This window comes from Ceratotherium simum, chromosome 33, assembly GCF_057802395.1.
Source record: "Ceratotherium simum simum isolate JZ-2026a chromosome 33, ASM5780239v1, whole genome shotgun sequence".
NCBI lineage: Eukaryota > Metazoa > Chordata > Mammalia > Perissodactyla > Rhinocerotidae > Ceratotherium > Ceratotherium simum.
In genome coordinates this window covers 27,559,055-27,578,450 of record NC_141932.1, presented here as the reverse complement: position 1 = coordinate 27,578,450, position 19,396 = coordinate 27,559,055, and the positions used below count along the sequence as shown (strand labels likewise).

Here is a 19,396-nt window from a genome sequence, read left to right as displayed (position 1 = left end):
ACATTTTCACTTGGAAATAAACAATCTACTAAATAGGTTTTGGGTCAACTGTGAAATATAATCAAAATGAAAAAAACCTCTAGAAAACCATGATGTTAAAAACATTATATAATTTTTCAGCAGTATCTAGGGCATACAACTATAGTAGCCAGTATAGATTTTAATGCTTATATTAATAAAAATAAAGTAATAAAGATAACTAAATGAGGCATCTCCCTCAATGAGTTAGGGATTAAAGAGTAAAATAAAGTAGAAGGAAGGAATTAATAAACATAGAGGTAGAATGTACAGTCATGTGCCACATGACGTTCTAGTCAATGACAGACCACATATATGACAGTGGTCCCATAAAATTAGTATCATACAGCCTAGGTGTGTAGTAGGCTATACCATCTAGGTTTCTGTAAGTTCAGTCTATGGTGTTTACACAATGACAAAATCGCCTAATGATATATATCTCAGAACATATCCCTTTTGTTAAGCAACAACTAACTGTAATGAGTTTAAAAAACATATTAAAAAGCATAATAAAATACGAACGAGAGGACAAATAGCCTCCACAGAGCATGTAGTTCTATTTAAATGATAAAAGAGTCCTATGCCAATCAACTTGAAATAGATGAATGAAAAAATTCTAGTAAATAATCTAAACCCCAGAAACTGTAAAAAGTTGAAAGAGATCAATTTTGAGAAAGAGATAATATGCTAAAACACTTAAACATTATAAAGACAAAAAAGTCATAAGCACCCCTATTGCTCATATTGTGGTCACTAAATATCAATACACATTTTATGAACTCCCCGAAGAAATGTCTGAATGTTGATCAATGGCAGAGAAAGTACAAGATGAGCCCTGAACATCCTGTGTCAGGAAGAAGTAAGTTTTTGAATACTAACTGATCATATTAATAGGCCACAGATACAACCCGAAATGGCTATAACAGGCCAACATTATAACTGACAAGAATCAAAATAAAAAATGTTTTTTATAAACGTTTTAAACAAATAAAGGATAATATCTAATGACACAGAAAAAAGATGGCCAGGAAAACACATTTGTCTCAATTCAAGTGTCTGGTTCGGGGAAGGGAAGGTACAGGTAAGCCTGGCGTATCTTGTGTCAGAAAGCAAGAATGCACCATGAATACTCCTCTCTATTAATGAAAACCTTTTGGTGTTGGGGTCCATATTTTCAAACTTTTTAAGGAGCTTGTTGAGGTCTGCAAAAGCTCTGCTAAACCCTTCACTGTGAATTTTCTGGAGAGTTCGTTTTCTTCTCCTGCAGTTTCCTTTTCTCTTGCCTCTTCTTCAATTGTGTGTTCCTGTTCCAGTTCCAAGAACTCCTCATTAGTCACTTCCTCAGGAACCACTTCTAGAGCTTCGCATTGTCATCCGCATCCACATCCAAGGTAAACTTGTTTGCCATATGAACCACAGCCTTGTTGATTTTTGCAACCTCCTCATCCTTGGCAAATCCTTTGAAGTCATGGACAAACCTCTTGTGTGTCTTCTTCCAGACGCTCTTCATACACTCCTTGGTGACATCACCCCAAGCCCAAGCAAGATTCTTGATGCAGTCATAGATGTAGTAATCCTTCCAGAATTGCATCAGTGTCATCTCAGTGTCTTCCTCAATTGCAGCAATAGCATGGGCGAAGGTCCTCCTCACGCTGTAGGCCTTAAAAGCTGCTATAACTCCTTGATCCATTGGCTGGATCAAAGAGGTGCTGTTTGGAGGGAGAAATACTGCTTTGATATTGGGATGAAGATCACCAATAAAAGGAGGATGTCTGGGAGCATTATCAAAAATAAGCAAAATCTTGAAAGGTATGTTATTCTCCAAACAGCACTTCTCCATTTTGCTGGCACAGTGTTATGAGAGGTTTGGGGATTCGATTGGAGACGTAAAAGAAACTTTCGAATCCAAACAATTGGACTGAAGGTACATTTTATTATATAAAGGATAGTAAAGGCGATAGTCCGCAAACAGATCCGAATAAGTCAAATAATAAGAGGGAAAAAACACCAGCTCGACTGGAAAGGGAAAACATCCACATTGGCTGAGATAGCAGCAGATTCAAATAGGTCATATAATAAGAGGGAAGGGAAACACCAGATCAACTGAAGGGAAATGACACAAATCGACCGGAAAGAGAAACACCAGGTTGACCGAAAAGAGAACACATCAGATCAATTGCTTCACAATAAATCAATTACTCACAACATCCACGCCCAACTGCCGGGAGAGTCCTGTCAATCGACACGGCTGGGCGGGAATCACACGTCCTGGGCAAGGCGTCCCTTCCACAGGTGGAACTCTCACCAGGCCTCGGTTTTCAGCAGTTTATATAAGCAGTTACAGAGTTTACAGAGCAAGCATTTAGTGTTCCCATGCACAAATGGTTATCAGTGGCACACGTGCACTGAGCCCCCTGGCTATCATCCCAGCCCAGTAGTTGAGTACGTGTATTGTTTACCTGCTTATCGTCCCAGCCCAGCACAGATGGCCAGTCTGTCCCAGGCTGCGGTGCCCGAAGGGCCTTGAAATTTTACACATTGCAACTATCTCCATGGGAGAAGGGCCAGTTTCCATCACGCAGAAAGCAGCTTTTATATTTCTTTTTGTGCTGGTGGCTGTAGGTCGATGGAGCGGCCAAACATGGCTGTACTCATGTCAAGACACACAGCAATTCAGGAGGGCATCTTGGAAAAGGAGCTGGGTCATCTATGACTTCTTACTGCTCCTGTAGTACACTGGCAGTGTGTGCTTACTGATATACTTGAAGGTCCTGGGGTCCTCACTGTGCCAGATCACAAAGGGTTTCAATTTGTAGCCTGCAACATTACTTCCAAGCAAAACTGTTATCCTGACCTTAAAAGCCTTGAAACATGGCAATGACTTGGCCTCCTTATGGATCAAAGTCCTTTCAGGCATCCATTTCCAGAATAAGGAGCTTTCATCCATATTAAATATTTGCTCTGGCGAGTAATTTTCCTCGAACATCAGTTTATCTAGAGTTTCCAAAGACATACAAATGGCCAACAGGTACAAGAAAAGGTGCTCAACATCACTAATCATCCACAGGGAAATGCAAATCAAAACCACAATGAGATATTACCTTCCACCTGTTAGAATGGCTGTCATCAAAAAGACAAGAGATTTTTAAGTGTTGGTGAGGGTGTGGAGAAAAGGGAACCCTGTACACTGTTGGTGGGAGTATATATAGAGAGGGGAATACTGATGAACCATAAAATAAAAAAAAAAGGGAAATCTTGCCATTTGCAACAACATGGTTGAACCTGGAGGCCATTATGCTAAGTGAAATAAGCTAGATGGAGAAAAAGAAATACTATATGGTATTATTTACATATGGAATCTAAAAAAATGAGACTCATAGAAACAGAGTGGAATAGTGGTTGCCAGGGGCAAGGGGGAGGTGAGTGTGGAAATGGTGAGATGTTGGTCAAAGGGTACAAACTTTCAGTTATAATATGAATAAGTTCTAGGGATCTAACATACAGCATGGTGACTATAATTTATAATACTATACTGTATTCTTGAAATTTGCTAAGAGAATAGATTTTAAGTGTTCTCCTTACCAAAAAGAAAAAAAAAGGTAACTGTGAGGTGATGGATGTGTTAATTATTTTGATTGTGGTAATCATTTCACAATATATACATATATCAAATCATCACATTATACACCTTAAATATATACAAGTTATTTGTCAATTATATCTCAGTAAAGTTGGGGGCGGGGAGAAACGTTATAACGTTTATTACGTTATATGACGTAATAAAAGGTTAAAATACATTGGGAAAAAAGCTCAGCAAAGTAGAAATAAAAGAGAACTTTCTCAATATAATAAAAAGGATCTATAAAAAACTTATAGATAATGTTATATTAAATGGTGAAAGATTAATGCTTCCTGCTAACATCAAGAACAAGGCAAAAATATCTGTTCTCATCACTCCTATTCAATGTAGTAGTGGAAATCCTAGCTAATGCAATGAGAAAAAATAGAAATAAAAGGCATACAGATTGGAAAGGAAGAAATAATCTGTCCTTATTCACAGCTGGTATGATTGTCATTCTATAAAATCCCAAAGAATCTACAAAACACTCCTAGAACTAATAAGTGAGTTAAGCCAGGTCGCAGGACACAAGGTCACACAAAATCAATCATATTTCTATATACCAACAGCAAGCAATTGGAAAATGAAATTAAATAAACAATACCATTTATTATAGCCCACACTCACAGATGAAAAACTTGGGTATAAATCTGAAAAAATATGTAGAAAATATGTATGCTAAAAACTGTAAAATGCTGATAAAAGAAATAAATAGAAAGACATACCACATTCACTGATTGGAAAACAACAAAGTAAAGATCTCTACGCTCCCCAAATTGACAACTTAGAGGAAATGGATTTAATACAATTCCAATCAAAATCCCAGCCAGAGTTTCTTAAGATACAGATAAGCTGATTTTAAGGATTACATGGAAAGGCAAAAGAAATAGAATATCCAAAATAATTTTGAAAAAGAAGAAAGTTGGAGTAATCACACTACACAAATTTAAAGCTTACTCTAAAGCTGCACCGATCAAGACAATGTGGTATTAGCAAAGGGATAGAAATGTATATTAATGAAACAGAATAGAGTCCAGAAATAGACCAACACAAATATGGCCAACTGATTTTTGACAAAGTTATAAAAGCAATAGAATGGAGAATGGACAGCCTTTTTTAACAAATGATGTTGGAACAACTGGGTTTCCATTTAATTAAAAAAAAAAACAAAACTCTCTTCCTAAAACTCACATTTTATACAAAATCAAGATGGACCATACATTTAAATGTAAAACATAGAACTATAACCTTTTGAAGAAAACAGGAGAAAAGTATCCCCTAAAGGAGTCTTTTTAGATATTTTTTTCCTAGCTACACTCTCCCCAGGAATTTTTTAAAAATTTTTGCCATTATGCTAAAACTAAGGCATTTTATTAACTGGCTTTCTACGTTAAATAATATCTTGGTTAACAAAGGAAGAGTTTCTACTAATTCCAAATTAAGCTTTCAAAAGTTTTTTTGTTGGAGGAGGGACATTCTTATGGCTCAACACAGAATACTTTTATTGTAACCTTCCACAAATCTTTTCTCTGAGTTAACTTTAAAAAGTGCTCAGGTCATACACACTGCTCATCAAGCCATGCTGTGGCGGTGTCCCACATACAAAATGGAGGAAGATGTGCATGGATGTTAGCTCAGGGCCAATCTTCCTCACCAAACAAACAAAAAAAAAAGTGCTCAGGTCAAACACCAACTACCTCAACAACCCAATTTACTTTTCCTTAAAAAGTATGCAGTAAAGTTAAAAATCAAAAGAAAACTATAAACATTTTGTAATTTGGCTAGAAGTAGAGTTCATTTCATGATGATTCAATAACTTCTAGGGGCCGGCCCAGTGGCACAAGCGGTTAAGTATGCGCACTCCGCTGCAGCAGCCCGGGGTTCGCTGGTTTGGATCCTGGGCATGCACCGACCCACCGCTTGGCAAGCCATGCTGTGGCAGCGTCCCATGTAAAGTGGTGGAAGATGGGCATGGATGTTAGCTCAGGGCCAGTCTTCCTCAGCAAAAAAAGAGGAGGATTGGCAGATGTTAGCACAGGGCTGATCTTCCTCACAAAAAATAAATAAATAAATAAATAACTTCTAATACATATTTCTGATAGTCTCTATAAATCTTAGCAAGGTAAATCTATTTACTAACATTTCAAAGGGAAAGCTATTTTGTTAAATGAAAGTGCAATATTAGCCTTTCTTTGCTGGCTTGCAACCTGAATTTTGCAGGAGTGATTATTATTACTTCTTTGCAGCTGATTATAGCTTTTCTCTCTCACTTAAAAACTATCAATTGCACATTGTTCCTTTAAATGAATAACTGGATTGTTTAAAAACAGAAATTAGCTATTTCATTGCATTTGGGAACTTGGTAAAATTCTGACACATTATTCTTTTATCTCAGTGACTATATTGGCAGCTACTGTAGAATCACTATAACACAGCATAAATCTCCCTAGCTCTTTTCAGTCTTTGAATAGCTCAAGAGCAATTGGTCATTGTATCCTCATGAAACGTTAATACCACAAATACATTGTGTATCTGTTTATATACTCTATGTATATATGTGCTTTATACATCAAGAATGATTTTCTTTCATTACCAAGAACCAATTTTGACCCTTGTAGGGGCAACATGGCTCCACTGAGAATGCACAGATTAGGCAAAGAGTCTTAGATATGACACTAAAAGCACAATCCATCAAATACTTGATAAATTAGAGTTCATCAAAATTTTTAAATTTTGCTCTTAAAAGACAATGTGAAGAGGATGAAAAGTTATAGATTGAGAGAAAATAGTTGCAAGCCACGTATCTGACAAAGAACTTGAATCCAGAATATATAAAGAATTCTTAAAACCCAATAGTAAAAAACAGACAACTATGTTTTAAAATAGTCAGGGGCTGGCCTGGTGGCATTGTGGTTAAGTTTGCGCGCTCTGCTTCAGCAGCCTGGGGTTAGCAGGTTCGGATCCTGGGAACAGACCTACGTACCGCTCATCAACCCATGCTGTGGTGGCATCCCATATACAAAATAGAGGAAGATGGGCTAATCTTCCTCACCAAAAAAATTAAAAATAAATAAATAAAATGTCAAAATACTCAACAGACATGTCACCAAAGATGATAAAAGGACGGCAAGTTAGCAGACACTTGGCATAACATCATTAGCCATTAGGGAAATGCAAATTAAAATTATAAGATACTACTCCACACTTATTAGAATAGCTAAAATGAGAAATACTGACAATATCAAGGGCTGGTCAGCTTGCAGAGGAATTGGAACTCTTATACACTGCTGGTGAGAATGTAAAATGGTACAGCCACTTTAGAAAACTATTTGGCAGTTTGTTATAAAGGTAACCATACACTTAAAATACAGCTCAGCAATACCACACCACTCTTATCTGTTTACCCTAGAGAAATGAAAAGTTATGTTCACACAAAAACCTGTACATGAATGTTTTATATCAGCTCTATTTATAACTGAATATTCAAGTTCAAATTCATATTCAAAAACTGGAAGCTATCCAAATGTCCTTTAATAGGTGAAGGGATAAATAAACTGTGGTACATTCATACAACAGACTATTACTCAGCAATAAAAAGGAATGAACTGCAACCACACAGATGACTCTCAAAGGCCTTAAGCTGAATGAAAGAAGCCAGTCTCAAAAGATTTCATAGTATATGATCCTTTACACAGCATTCTTGAAAAGACAAAACTATAGAGACAAGAAACAGATGAGTGGTTGCCAGTGGTTAGGGCTGTGGGGAGGATTTGACTACAAAGGGATCATGCATGCAAGGGAGCTTTCTGATGTAACCCTTCCGTATACGGACTGTGGTATAGTTACCTGAATCTATACATGTGTTAAAATTCATATAACTCGACACAAAAAAGGTCAATTTTACTGTATGTTAATTTTAAAAATACTTTTAAAAAATATGATAGAATAAAATATATTGCTTTAATATGTAGCAATGAATGCATAGTGAGACTTTAAAAAAAGGCCAGAAAAATCTCATGTCATTTAAGATCACTAATTACTTAAAAAATTAATAAATAAACGGCAATATCAAGCATTCTTTCTGACTTTCCCAGTAGAACTATATTTCAATGTTAGCAAATGCCTCTAGATGATGAGACTAATAAATGTAGATAGACTCAAAGAATTAGAAAAACATTTTTTATTTGGATAAGGACTTTCAGTTGTAAAGCCATTCGGTTAATGGTTAACATACTCATAGAATGCAAAACTAAGACCACACAGATTATAAGAAGGATTCTGGAACTACACAATGAAGGGATCAGACTACCTTCATCCTAATGTAATTGTAAATCTTTCCATCCTGAAGAGAGGGTCTATCAAATATTATATGTATTCTGATAAAGTACAAATCACTATCTATGACATAGGCTAAAAAAAAAATCATCGCCTTTGATCCATCGAACTTTTACATATACCTAGCCAAAAGCCTAATTTCACATCTGAACTGTATTAAGTTATTCTTGAGTCAAAGAGGAATTAAAAACTAAACTTTCAAAACTTTTAAAAAGATAATTAGAACACTAGATATCAGATCTTACGTGAAAAGGTAGAGCTATTTTCAGAAGAAAACTCAGTGTCTTATCGTGCTAAAAACAAGTCAGAAAAAGTTTAAGAGAAATAGTAAAATAAACTTTAGGCAGTACAAGTTTGGGGGTTCCCAGGATAATTCTGGTGAATTACTGCTAGAAGGACTCATAGAACTCACTGAAAGCTATTAGTCACAGTTGTAGTTTATTAAAGTGAAAGGATACAGATGAACGTAAGTTAAGGGAAGAGACACACGGGGCAGAGCCCAGGAAAGGTCCCAGAGTAAAGCTCCTAGGTGTCCTCTTCCAGTGAAGTTGTGGACAATACTAACTTTTTCCAGCAACGGTGCGTGACAAAGCATGGAGCACTGCCAACCAGGGAAGCTCACCTGAACCATGGTGTCCAGAGTTTCTACTGGGGCTCAGCCCATAGACATGGTTGACTGCCTGCATGGCTGATCTTAGTTTCCAGCCCCTCCAGACTTTGAGCTAATACTGCATGACTCAAAACTCCAATCATAAATCACATTGTTAGACTATAAGGTGTTTACTCTCAGGTAAACAAAGATACTTATCAGGCAGAACATTCCGACGGCACAGTGATCACCTCCCAGGAGCCGAGGACAAAGGCAAGACCTCTCTGTGTAAGGTTAATTCTTTACTACACAGGAATAAACATTGAGAAAATATTACAATAAATAAAATAATAGTATATATTAGAACAACTCAGAAATGAGGTGATAGAATTCAAGAATTACAAATGCAAGTTCACTAGAAGACAAACAAGCAATGAAGAAAAACAATCAATAAAACCACAGACTATATCTCAAGACAAATCAGATTTTTAAAAATACAAATTTTCCAAATAAAAAAGATATACACAGCCAGGGGCTCAAGTGTGGACCATGAGAGTGATGAGTTCTGGGATAAGGAGATTGATTTACTTGGTATATATATTTGCCATGAGAGTGGTGGGTCTTAGTATCAGGGCTTGCTTGCCTACAGCCTCTATGAGATTTTTTTCCCCCAAAATTTCAAAATATAAGTATAAAAAGAGAAGGGTTCACATGTCCTCTGGGAGAGTGGTAGAAGCTGGGGCTTGTGGAGGAACTCGATCTTCTTGAAATTTCTCAAAATTCTCTCCCACAACTGGGGAGAGAATCAGGGTCTAGGCCCACGTGTTGACATGCACAGAGAAGCTCAGGAAGAGCTTATGGTCTGCGTGGAAGGCAGACTGGATACATGTAGAGTAACTGAGTAATAAGTAAATATATTGAGAATATCTGGAAACAGGATTCTCAGTCAGAGAAGAGAGGTACAAACATGTAAAGGAAGAGGTCTAATAAACCCTGTTAAACTGAACTGGAATTAGAGGTGTCAGTGTGCAGTAAACAATTTAAAAAATTGTTTAAATTTTAACAAAGCAGACTTCTATATCCAGAGAAATATATTCAAGAATGAATGCCAAATAAAGACACTTTTAGATAAAAGAAAACTAACAGAATTTGTCACCAACAGGCCTGCATTATAAGAAATGCTAAAAGGAAGCTCTTCAGGCTGAAACAAAATGCTACCAGCGGAAAAACGGGATCTTCAGGAATAAGGGAAGAAAGCATAAATGGAAACTCTGGATAAATGTAATAACTCTGTCTATCATCTCAATTTCTTTAAACTACACATGACTATTCAAAGCAAAAATTTTAATAGTGTATTATGGGGTTTATATTGTATGTAAATATAGTATAAATAGCAAGAGTGGCTATATTAATTTCAGATAAACTACTCCAGTGATGAAGAGGGACATTTCATGATAGAAGAGTCAATACATTAGGAAGACATAATTATCATATATGTGTATGTACCTAAAAACACAGCATCAAACAATGCTGCACTTGCATGACCCTAAGAATGACTGCCTCTTTAAATTTGGAACCTCAGGTGCTTTACTCACATCAGCACTACTGTAGTCCTGGCCCTCATTTTAATATCCATCTCTCGACAATTGGAAAAAAAAGAAAAAAAAAATCAGTAAAGATATAAATGATATGAGCTATCAACCAACTTGGACTAATCAATATTTACAATACAAGAATTCACCCAACAACCATCGAATACATATTCCTTTCAAGTGCACATGGCATATTCACCAAAGCAGACTATATACTGGGGCATACAAAAAGAATCAATGAATTTCAAAGGATCAAAATCATACACAATGTATGCTCTGATCAAATGGGACTAAATTGGAAATCAATAACAATGAAGTATCTAGAAAGCCCACATATGTTTGGAAATTAAACACTACACTTCTATATAATCAATGGGTTAGAGAAGAAATCAAAAGAGAAATAAGAAAATATTTTAAACTGATTGATAAAACTGCAACATATAAAAATTTGTGGAATGGAGTTAAAATAGGGAATTTCTGGCTTTAAATGTTATAATAGAAGAAAAGAAAGGTCTAAAATCAGTAACCAGAGGTTCCAATTTAAGAAGCTAGAAAAGGAAGAGCAAAGTAAACCCTCAGTACCTAGAAGGAAATAGGAAAAGAAAGAAATGAAACAGAAAATAGACATACAATTAGGCGAACCAAAAGTGATTTTCTTTAGAAAGAGCAACAAAATTGATTTAACTGTAGCTAGAATTATCAAAAATAAAAAACTGCAAAGACAAATCACCAGGAATGAAAGAGAGCTTATCGCCAAGGAATATATAAATATTAGAAGTCTAATAAGGGTGAACCACTTCATTACAACGAATTTGACAACTCAGGTGAAATGGACAAAATTCTTGAAAAATACAACTTACTATAAAACAAACACAAGACGAAATAGAATATCTGAATAACCCAGTACCTATTAAAGAAATTGAAATTGTTATCATGGGCCGGCCCCGTGGCTTAGTGGTTAAGTGCGCGCGCTCTGCTGCTGGGGGCCTGGGTTCGGATCCCGGGCGCGCACCGACGCACCACTTCTCCGGCCATGCTGAGGCTGCGTCCCACATACAGCAACTAGAAGGATGTGCAGCTATGACAAAAACTATCTACTGGGGCTTCGGGGGAAAAAATAAATAAATAAAATCTTTAAAAAAAAAAAAAAAGAAAGAAATTGTTATCAAAAACAGAAAACTCCAGGCCCAGCTGGTTTTACTATAGGGTTATACCAGACATTTAAGGAAGAAATAATACCAATCAAAGAAACTTTTCCAAAAATAGAGGAGACGGTTCACATCTTGTTTTATGAGGCCAGTACTACACTAATACCAAAACCTGACAAAGACATTATGAGAAGAGAAAATGATGTGCCAAAAGCTTCATGCAAGATTTCTTAAGAAAACGTTAGCAAATTGGATACGAAAAACACGCTCCTCCTGTGTTTCTCCTTTACTCTTACGCTACTACCACACTTCACTTCTGGTCACCAAATGTATAGCGAGGTAACCATACACTTTCCCCCACCAAGCAATTCTCTAACACCAGCCAGGTGTCCTACAATGTAACTCAGTTCCGACGCTATCTATCTGGAGACAACATCAGATCCCACAGATTAAGGGCTCAGTCCCACAAGACTGTCCTCCTCCCACTCTCCATTTCAGATGCCAGTCTCAAGGCCCAGGTACTATACTCGCTCAAGATGGGTCAGAAATAACATAGAGCGTCTTTACCAATTCTGAATTCAAACACAATGTAACACCTTGTTTCTCTGACAATGAACATGCCTTACATGTCCCACAAGTCACATCTAGCTCCCTGGATATCAAGGAAGGTAGAAATTATATGAAGGGTCTGAGAAATATGAATCACGAAGGATGGTGAAGGTGTTTAATGGAGGTGTCATCTGCAACACAACAAGGCTTAACCCATTCCTTTGAAAGCAGGGTGAAAAAATTCACCTAGTTTCTTTCAAAATAGCTTTGATATTCCAGAGAGCATATTCTGACCTTTTTGAGGCAGATAGCTTACCCAGTGAGACCAAGTTGCTGTTCTCCATCATTACATCCCAGTACAACTTCTTCTGAGCAGAACCCAGATATTCCCACTCCTCCAGAGAGAAGTCTAAGGCCACATTCCTGAATGTTACCCATCCCTAAAAGCACAAACCCAAGTATTACTGGTGAAATTCAAAAACTGTTTTCAAAACAGAAAAAGAGTAGATAAATGTTTGAAATCCAAGAAGGGGGCTATACAGCAAGCAAATAGGCTATGACTAGAAGTCTATGGTAGAAGAGTTAAGAAATTAGTGCTTCAGAAAGATTCTCTACATATTTTTAAGACATCTACTTGAGTTAGACAAAAGTTACTGCCTATTATGTGATTCCTCAATTATCCAAACATGTCTAGAAACATGGCTAGAAATGAATAAAATAATCACAATTTATCAATTAAGTGAAACAGTGAATGTAAACATACTGCATGCCATATGCCTGCCTCATAAATTATCAATAAATGTTAATTTTTTTTTTTTTTTGGTGAGGAAGATTGGCTCCGAGCTAACACCTGTTGCCAATCTTTCTCTTTTTGCTTGAGGAAGAGTGGCCTTGAGCTAACATCTGTGCCCATCTTCCTCTATTTTTGTGTGTGGGACGCTGTCACAGCATGGCTTGATGAGCGGTGCGTAGGTCCGTGCCCAGTATCCAAACCTGTGAACCCCGGGCAGCTGAAGCAGAGCATGCCAAACTTAACCACTGCACCACCAGGCTAGCCCCTAAATGTGAATTCTTATATCCTCTTTTTCCATTACAGACTAAGAAAATATAATCCATGGAATTTCTTTTCCAATATAGTATTAAATCTCTAGCTTACATAATAGAGTTTGCATAAAATTAAAGAATTTCTTCAAGCCTCATGTGCATCATTATGTCACATACCATTTTTTTTCTAGTTATTGTTTTAATGGTTTCATATTTCACAGTGAATTATCATTCTCTAACCTATTTGGGTTTGGGTGTAAGACCATTATTTTTAAATGTATCCTAAGCACTACTCTTTCTTATGCCAATTATTTAGTAAATTTTTTTTACTAAAAAAATGATATATTGTTATTATGATATATATCTACAAGATGGACTACTTAAAATATACTAAGTGGAATGGAGTTAAAACGGAATTTCTACTTACTACTTCCAATATAGTCCATCTTGTAGATATATATCATCCTTAATTATTCTTTTATACTATACTACTTTATATACTATGCTTTGGTTGGGGAAAAAAATCTCTAACATCTTTTCTAATGATTGGAGTCTATAGTTATCTACTCCTTTGAAATCTGGATAATCCACCATCCCTCACTGAATACTTTCCTTGATCCTGAGTTAGAGGATACAGAATGCAGAATGGTCCAGAATCACATAGATAATCATGCTAAACCAGCACAATCTTTTCATGTACACAATAGATCTTCCTCCTGGTATTCATCTTTCTGAGACTGATTCCCAAGGTCGATCCCCAATCTCTCTGTATGCAGGTCCCAATCTTACTCCTATCCAATCCTAAAAGCTTCACAGAACATGGGTTCTCAACACATACCAACACTGAAGCCAGTCAACTGCCAATCTTATATTTTCCTAGAAAATGCAAAGCATGTCTAAGTTTTTCCATGAGTAATCAAATGGGACCAACTTCTCTTAATTATACCTCCACCATTCTTTGGATGGTCAAATAGCTCCTTCTCAACGGACTTAATTTTACTCCATAACTCTTCTTGAAAGAAGGCTGAACTTATAGGAGATGATACACATTAATGGGAGAATAGAGGGACCCATCAGGAGAACCTTGGGCTGTTTGGCATCATCTTTCACTGGTATGGGAGGAACAGCTTCTTAGACAGATCTCTGTTACATAGGATATTTCAAAATAAGGAAATGTTCACATGATCTAATATATAACTATGTTCAAGAACTAGAGCGGCTGGCCCGGTGGCATAGTGGTTAAGTGCACGCGCTCCGCTGCAGCGGCCCGGGGTTCACAAGTTCGGATCCCGGGCGCGCATCGATGCACCGCTTGTCAAGCCATGCTGTGTGGAAGAAGATGGGCACAGATGTTAGCCCAGGGCCAATCTTCCTCAGCAAAAGGAGGAGGATTGGCATTGGATGTTAGCTCAGGGCTGATCTTCCTCAAAAAATAACTAGAAAGAAACAGTGACTTACCAAGCTGTGGTTAAAAATGGTTAAGAACTTGTCAGTACTCTTCAGGGATCCCCTCTTGGAGAAGCACAGAGGTGAGAACTAGGAAAAGAAAAGTTGGCTATTAGACCAGATGTACCTTTCAGCTCCCAAAATGATGTACATTAATATGAGCTTTTTTCTTATGTCTTCCTGCCTACAAACAATACCTTATCAACATACATACAAAATGAGGGAGGTAAGAGGGATTCTGGACAAATCCAAACCCTCCACTCACCAGTAATCCAGTAGACAGGCATAGACACCAAGCAGGGGTCCTCCTGTCTGAAGGGAGGATCTGGATACTTTAGCAGGTTTCTGGCCCATGCTCCACTCTGCTAATGCTGGCCTGGACCTGAGACTGGGCACATCTGTGTAACTGTGGGCCCTCCAGGACTAGCTCAACTGACCCTATCTTATCAACAGAGTAATTAAGAGTGGTTTTTCATAAGTGCCCATCAAAGGACGAATGGATAAAGATGTGGTATATATACACAATGGAATACTACTCAGCCATAAGAAACGATGAAATCCAGCCATTTGTGACGACATGGATGGACACTGAGGGTATTATGCAAAGTGAAATAAGTCAGAGGGAGAAGGTCAAATACCGTATGATTTCCTTCATTAAGTAGTAGATAAGAACAACAATAAACAAACACATAGAGACAGAGACTGGATTGGTGGTTACCAGAGGGGACGGGGGGAGGGAGGAGGGCAAAAGGGATAATTCGGCACATGTGTGTGGTGATGGGTTGTAATTAGTATTTGGGTGGTGAACATGATGTAATCTATGCAGAAATAGAGGTATAATGAAATTATACACCTGAAATTTACACAATGTTATAAACCAATGTTACTGCAATAAACAAAAAATTAAAAAAAAAAAAAAAAAGAGTGGTTTTTCAGGAACTGAGACCACTTGTCCAGTTCAGGCCGGTTGAGACCACCAATCCATCACTTGGGCCTGTGCAAATGCCCAAGAAGTGACCTTTTTGATGTCAAGGAGCTAAAATCTCCACCCTCGGATCACGGTAACACCGTCGTTTTGTGAACATGCATCCTATGAAGAGGCATGAAGCCTGACTACGCCTGCACAGATCATCAAGTACCTCACTTCTCCTCACCTCCAATCATCTATTCCCACATTTCAGACCATCCTGCCTCCTACCCCATAAATATCCCTGAGTCTCCATTTTCAGGGAGACAGATTTGAGACTTATTCTCCTGCTTTCTCACTTGGCTGCCTTGTGATTAAATCCTCTCTCTGCTGCAATCTTGTCATCTCAGTGATTGGCTTTCTGGTCGACGGGCAAAAACTAACCTGGTTTGGTAACATCTACATTCAACTTTTCTGTGTCATTATACTTAAAGTGTGTCAGGTGCTAAAAGCATATGGTTGATTTTGTTCTTTTTATCCAGTCTGACAACTTTCTCTTTATTGGAGTATTTAGTACATTTTCATGAAATTTAATTATTAATAATGTTGGGTGCATCAACATTTGCTTTTATGTGTCCTCTTCTGTTTCTATTTTGTTTTTTTTTGTGAGGAGATCAGCCCTGTGCTAACATCTGCCAATCCTCCTCTTTTTTTTGCTGAGGAAGACTGGCCCTGGGCTAACATCCACGCCCATCTTCCTCCACTTTATATAGGACGCCGCCACAGCATGGCTTGCCAAGCAGTGCATCAGTGCGCGCCCGGGATCCAAACTGGCAAACCCCAGGCCGCCGCAGTGGAGGGCGTGCACTTAACCGCTTGCGCCACCGGGCCGGCCCCTCCTCTTCTGTTTCTTTATTCTTTTATTCCACTATTCTTAGCTTCTGTTGTATTAGTCAAATAATTTTATTATTCTAGTTTTCCCCATTAATTTATACTGTCATGCATTATTCTTTTAGTGGTTACCATAAAGATTGCAATATTATGCTTAACTTATTACAACTAGAACTCTCACGCAGTACTTGTGAGAGCATGACACACTGGAAATCTGTTTAGCAGTGTTTACAAAACTAAACATAGGGGGCCGGCCCAGTAGCATAGTGGTTAAGTTTGCACGCTCCGCTTCGGCGGCCTGGGGTTCGCAGGTTCGGATCCCAGGTGTGGACCTATGCACCACTTATCAAGCCATGCTGTGTCAGTGTCCCATATAAATTAGAGGAAGATACACATGGATGTTAGCCCAGGGCCAGTCTTCTTTGACAAAAAGAGGAGGACTGGCAACGGATGTTAGCTCAGGGCTAATTTTCCTCAAAAAAAAAAAACAAAAACTAAACATAGATATATAACTCAAAAATCCTACCCGTGTGTCTCCACAGCAAAAATGAATGTATATGTCCACAAAACACACATACAATAATGTTCACAGCAGCAGTATCTCTAAAAGAAAAATTAGAAACCACCCGAATTTCCAACAATAGAAGAACAGATAAATAATGTGTCACATCCTATAATGGAATATACAGCAAAAGAAAAGGGATGAACATCCATGTTCATCCAAGAACATGGATGAATTTCACAAACATGTTGGAAAAAAAAGATGATTTTACTTATGTGAAGTTCAAAACAGGTAGATTTTGAATGGGGAGGTACATAGTGAGGATCTTTTTATTCAGTGAGACCCAGTTGATAGGGTAAACTATCCAGTTCCTACATTATTCCCCTGAATAAATACACGTGAACAGGTTGCTGTTATTTGCATTCCACCCAGCAGAAGCCAATGCCACGTTTCTGAACACATCTACACTTGAAATGACAGACACCTGATCCCAGAGGGTCCCAGAAGGAGAGGTAAAGTTGGTCAAGACACAGGAACTGCACAGCAAGTAGAAGGAATGGCCTGGGTAAGATTCAGCTTTAGCAATAACTGATTGGTTTAAAATAAATTACAGAACATCTGTTCATGATTACTGATGTAGTCATTAAATGTAAATTTACAAAAAGCATTTATAGTTAAGAATATGATCAATTACATTGCAATAAAACTGGAAAAAAAGAATATGAAAAATATTTAAAACATTCAATAGTAAAAAAATCAGTGCATAAATAAAATATCATTTTGCTTATAAAATATGTGTATATATAAACAGAGAAAATGAAAAATGTCTGGAAAGTTATGCAACCTTATGTTAGCATTGCTTCTCTGTGTTCTGTATGATTTTCTTTTTAAGACTACTTCTTAGTAGTGACCATGTATTAATCTAAATATGCATTTTTAAATTCTGTAAAAAGGAAGCTTTTCTTGAAAAAGATATTAATATTAATACATGGCCACTGTTAAGAAGTAGCCTCACAGTCTTCCCTTGAACTTTGAGAAAATGCTCAGGATAAATAGGTGCCTAGCCTGAATGGCTTTTCTTTGTTTCCTTCGGCTCCCGACACCTGATTTACACTTTGATTTTTACATATGGCCAAGGAAGTTGAGTTTTACCTAGAAAAGAATGGTTGAAAATCCCCGAGAGAAGTCTCATAGGTATTGATGATGTTCTAAATGCTGCTTTCATGTCTTCCTCATCTATGGGTTTAATTTGCTTCTAATTCATTCCTTTTCGCTCTGATGCCCTCCAAATACCTATTTAATCTTGTTCTATTAGTCTCACTTTACATCTGATCTCAATAAAAAACTATAAGGCATAAAGCTTACTGAATAAAACATATTTACTTCCAGAGAGCTCTTACGTCTTCAGGATAATTTGGTCACAACCTGAGAACGCCTGCTGTCATCAGAATGTCTCTTCCCTATGAATGCCCAACATGTGTTATCTGACTTCTTTAAGAGACTTCATCATGGTCTACCTTACATTTATGCCCATATATATGTGATCTTCTTTGCTTAATAATGAGCAACTTACCTCTTTTTAGTGCTTGTTTCCCCTCAAGTACTAGAATAAGTTCTGGCATATTGTGGGCAGGAAATAGATATAAAAATAGACAAACATAGATGTATCTCAAGGATACTCATCACAGAGTAGTTTTGGGTAAATATCTCAGGGTAGAGAAGAGGTTAAATAAATTATGGGTAGCTATTATTAATAGGTTAGTATGTTAGTTTTTAAAAATGATTACCTTAATTTACATTAAATGTTGAGGAAAGACATTTGTAATGAATTAATGAGTAAGACAGGCAGGTGAAAAAATTGAGAGGTTATGTACAGTCATAAATAAGAGCTCTGTGGCTTAACTTGCAGTATGTCAATCTCAGCTCTGAAAGTTACCATGTGCCTTAGTAAGTATTGTATCTGCACTGCCTAGATTTCCTTATCCAGAAAAGGAGAAAAACAATAGTTTTTCAAAGAACTGTTGTCAGGCTTAAGTGAAAAAACAACAAGAAAATATTATCTGTTTTTTATTGATGATGAAGAGACTATTTCATGTCCTGTAATCCATTACTATTAAAGGAAATTCTCTTCTGTTCTTACCATTTTTTCTGAAAGTGAAATTTGAGCTTCTTAGGCCCCCTCTTCCTTATAATACAGAGAAATATATATATATATTTCAGAGCACAGCTTGCAAATGTTCGTCTTCACTAACAACATTATCCACAAACATTTTTAGAAAGAAAATGAGGACAGCAGCTACAGAGAGAGAAGGACACCATTCTGCTCTGTAAAACTAGTTCAGAGAATCTGACCCATTTAGGTAACAAATTGAAAATATTAACAAAACTCAATCTCGTTCCCTAACTCAGACTTTTATGCATATTTATAACTACTAATATCTAATTCTGTTATCTGAAATTATAAACCCACCTTGTCAGCATGACTTATATAATGGCATCTCCTAAGACATTTGGTCTTGAGATATTAGTGCTGTCTTCTGAAAGTTATGTCAATCTGTAAAAAAAAAAAAAAAATTAAATACATAATGATGAGTAGCCTTACCTGATAATTTGTTTTCTGGGAATTATGCATAAATTGATATCTGTATAATTCCAAAAGGTGCAAATACTCAGAAGTTTTGTCAAATCAGTTAGGCATCATTGTCACTTCCTTCTTATCCCTACTAATAAAGTTAATTCATATATCAGGACCCACA

At 37.1% G+C, this 19,396-nt stretch overlaps 2 long non-coding RNA genes across 13 annotated transcripts in view; one reads left to right on the top strand and one right to left on the bottom strand.

The window, feature by feature from the left end:
• LOC147912917 (uncharacterized) overlaps window positions 1–12,173 on the top strand; it is a 54,159-nt gene extending 41,986 nt beyond the window's left edge. For all 5 annotated transcript variants that reach the window (XR_015549605.1, XR_015549601.1, XR_015549603.1 and 2 more), the window contains 3 exons: window positions 1,332–1,409; window positions 1,518–1,827; window positions 9,724–12,173. This is a non-coding gene — a long non-coding RNA (uncharacterized LOC147912917). The remainder of the gene's footprint in view (window positions 1–1,331; window positions 1,410–1,517; window positions 1,828–9,723) is intronic.
• LOC147912916 (uncharacterized) overlaps window positions 1–19,396 on the bottom strand; it is a 34,280-nt gene that overhangs the window by 10,284 nt on the left and 4,600 nt on the right. For all 8 annotated transcript variants that reach the window (XR_015549598.1, XR_015549594.1, XR_015549600.1 and 5 more), the window contains 3 exons: window positions 19,111–19,194; window positions 14,353–14,430; window positions 12,167–12,290 (listed from right to left, as the gene is read on the bottom strand). This is a non-coding gene — a long non-coding RNA (uncharacterized LOC147912916). The remainder of the gene's footprint in view (window positions 1–12,166; window positions 12,291–14,352; window positions 14,431–19,110; window positions 19,195–19,396) is intronic.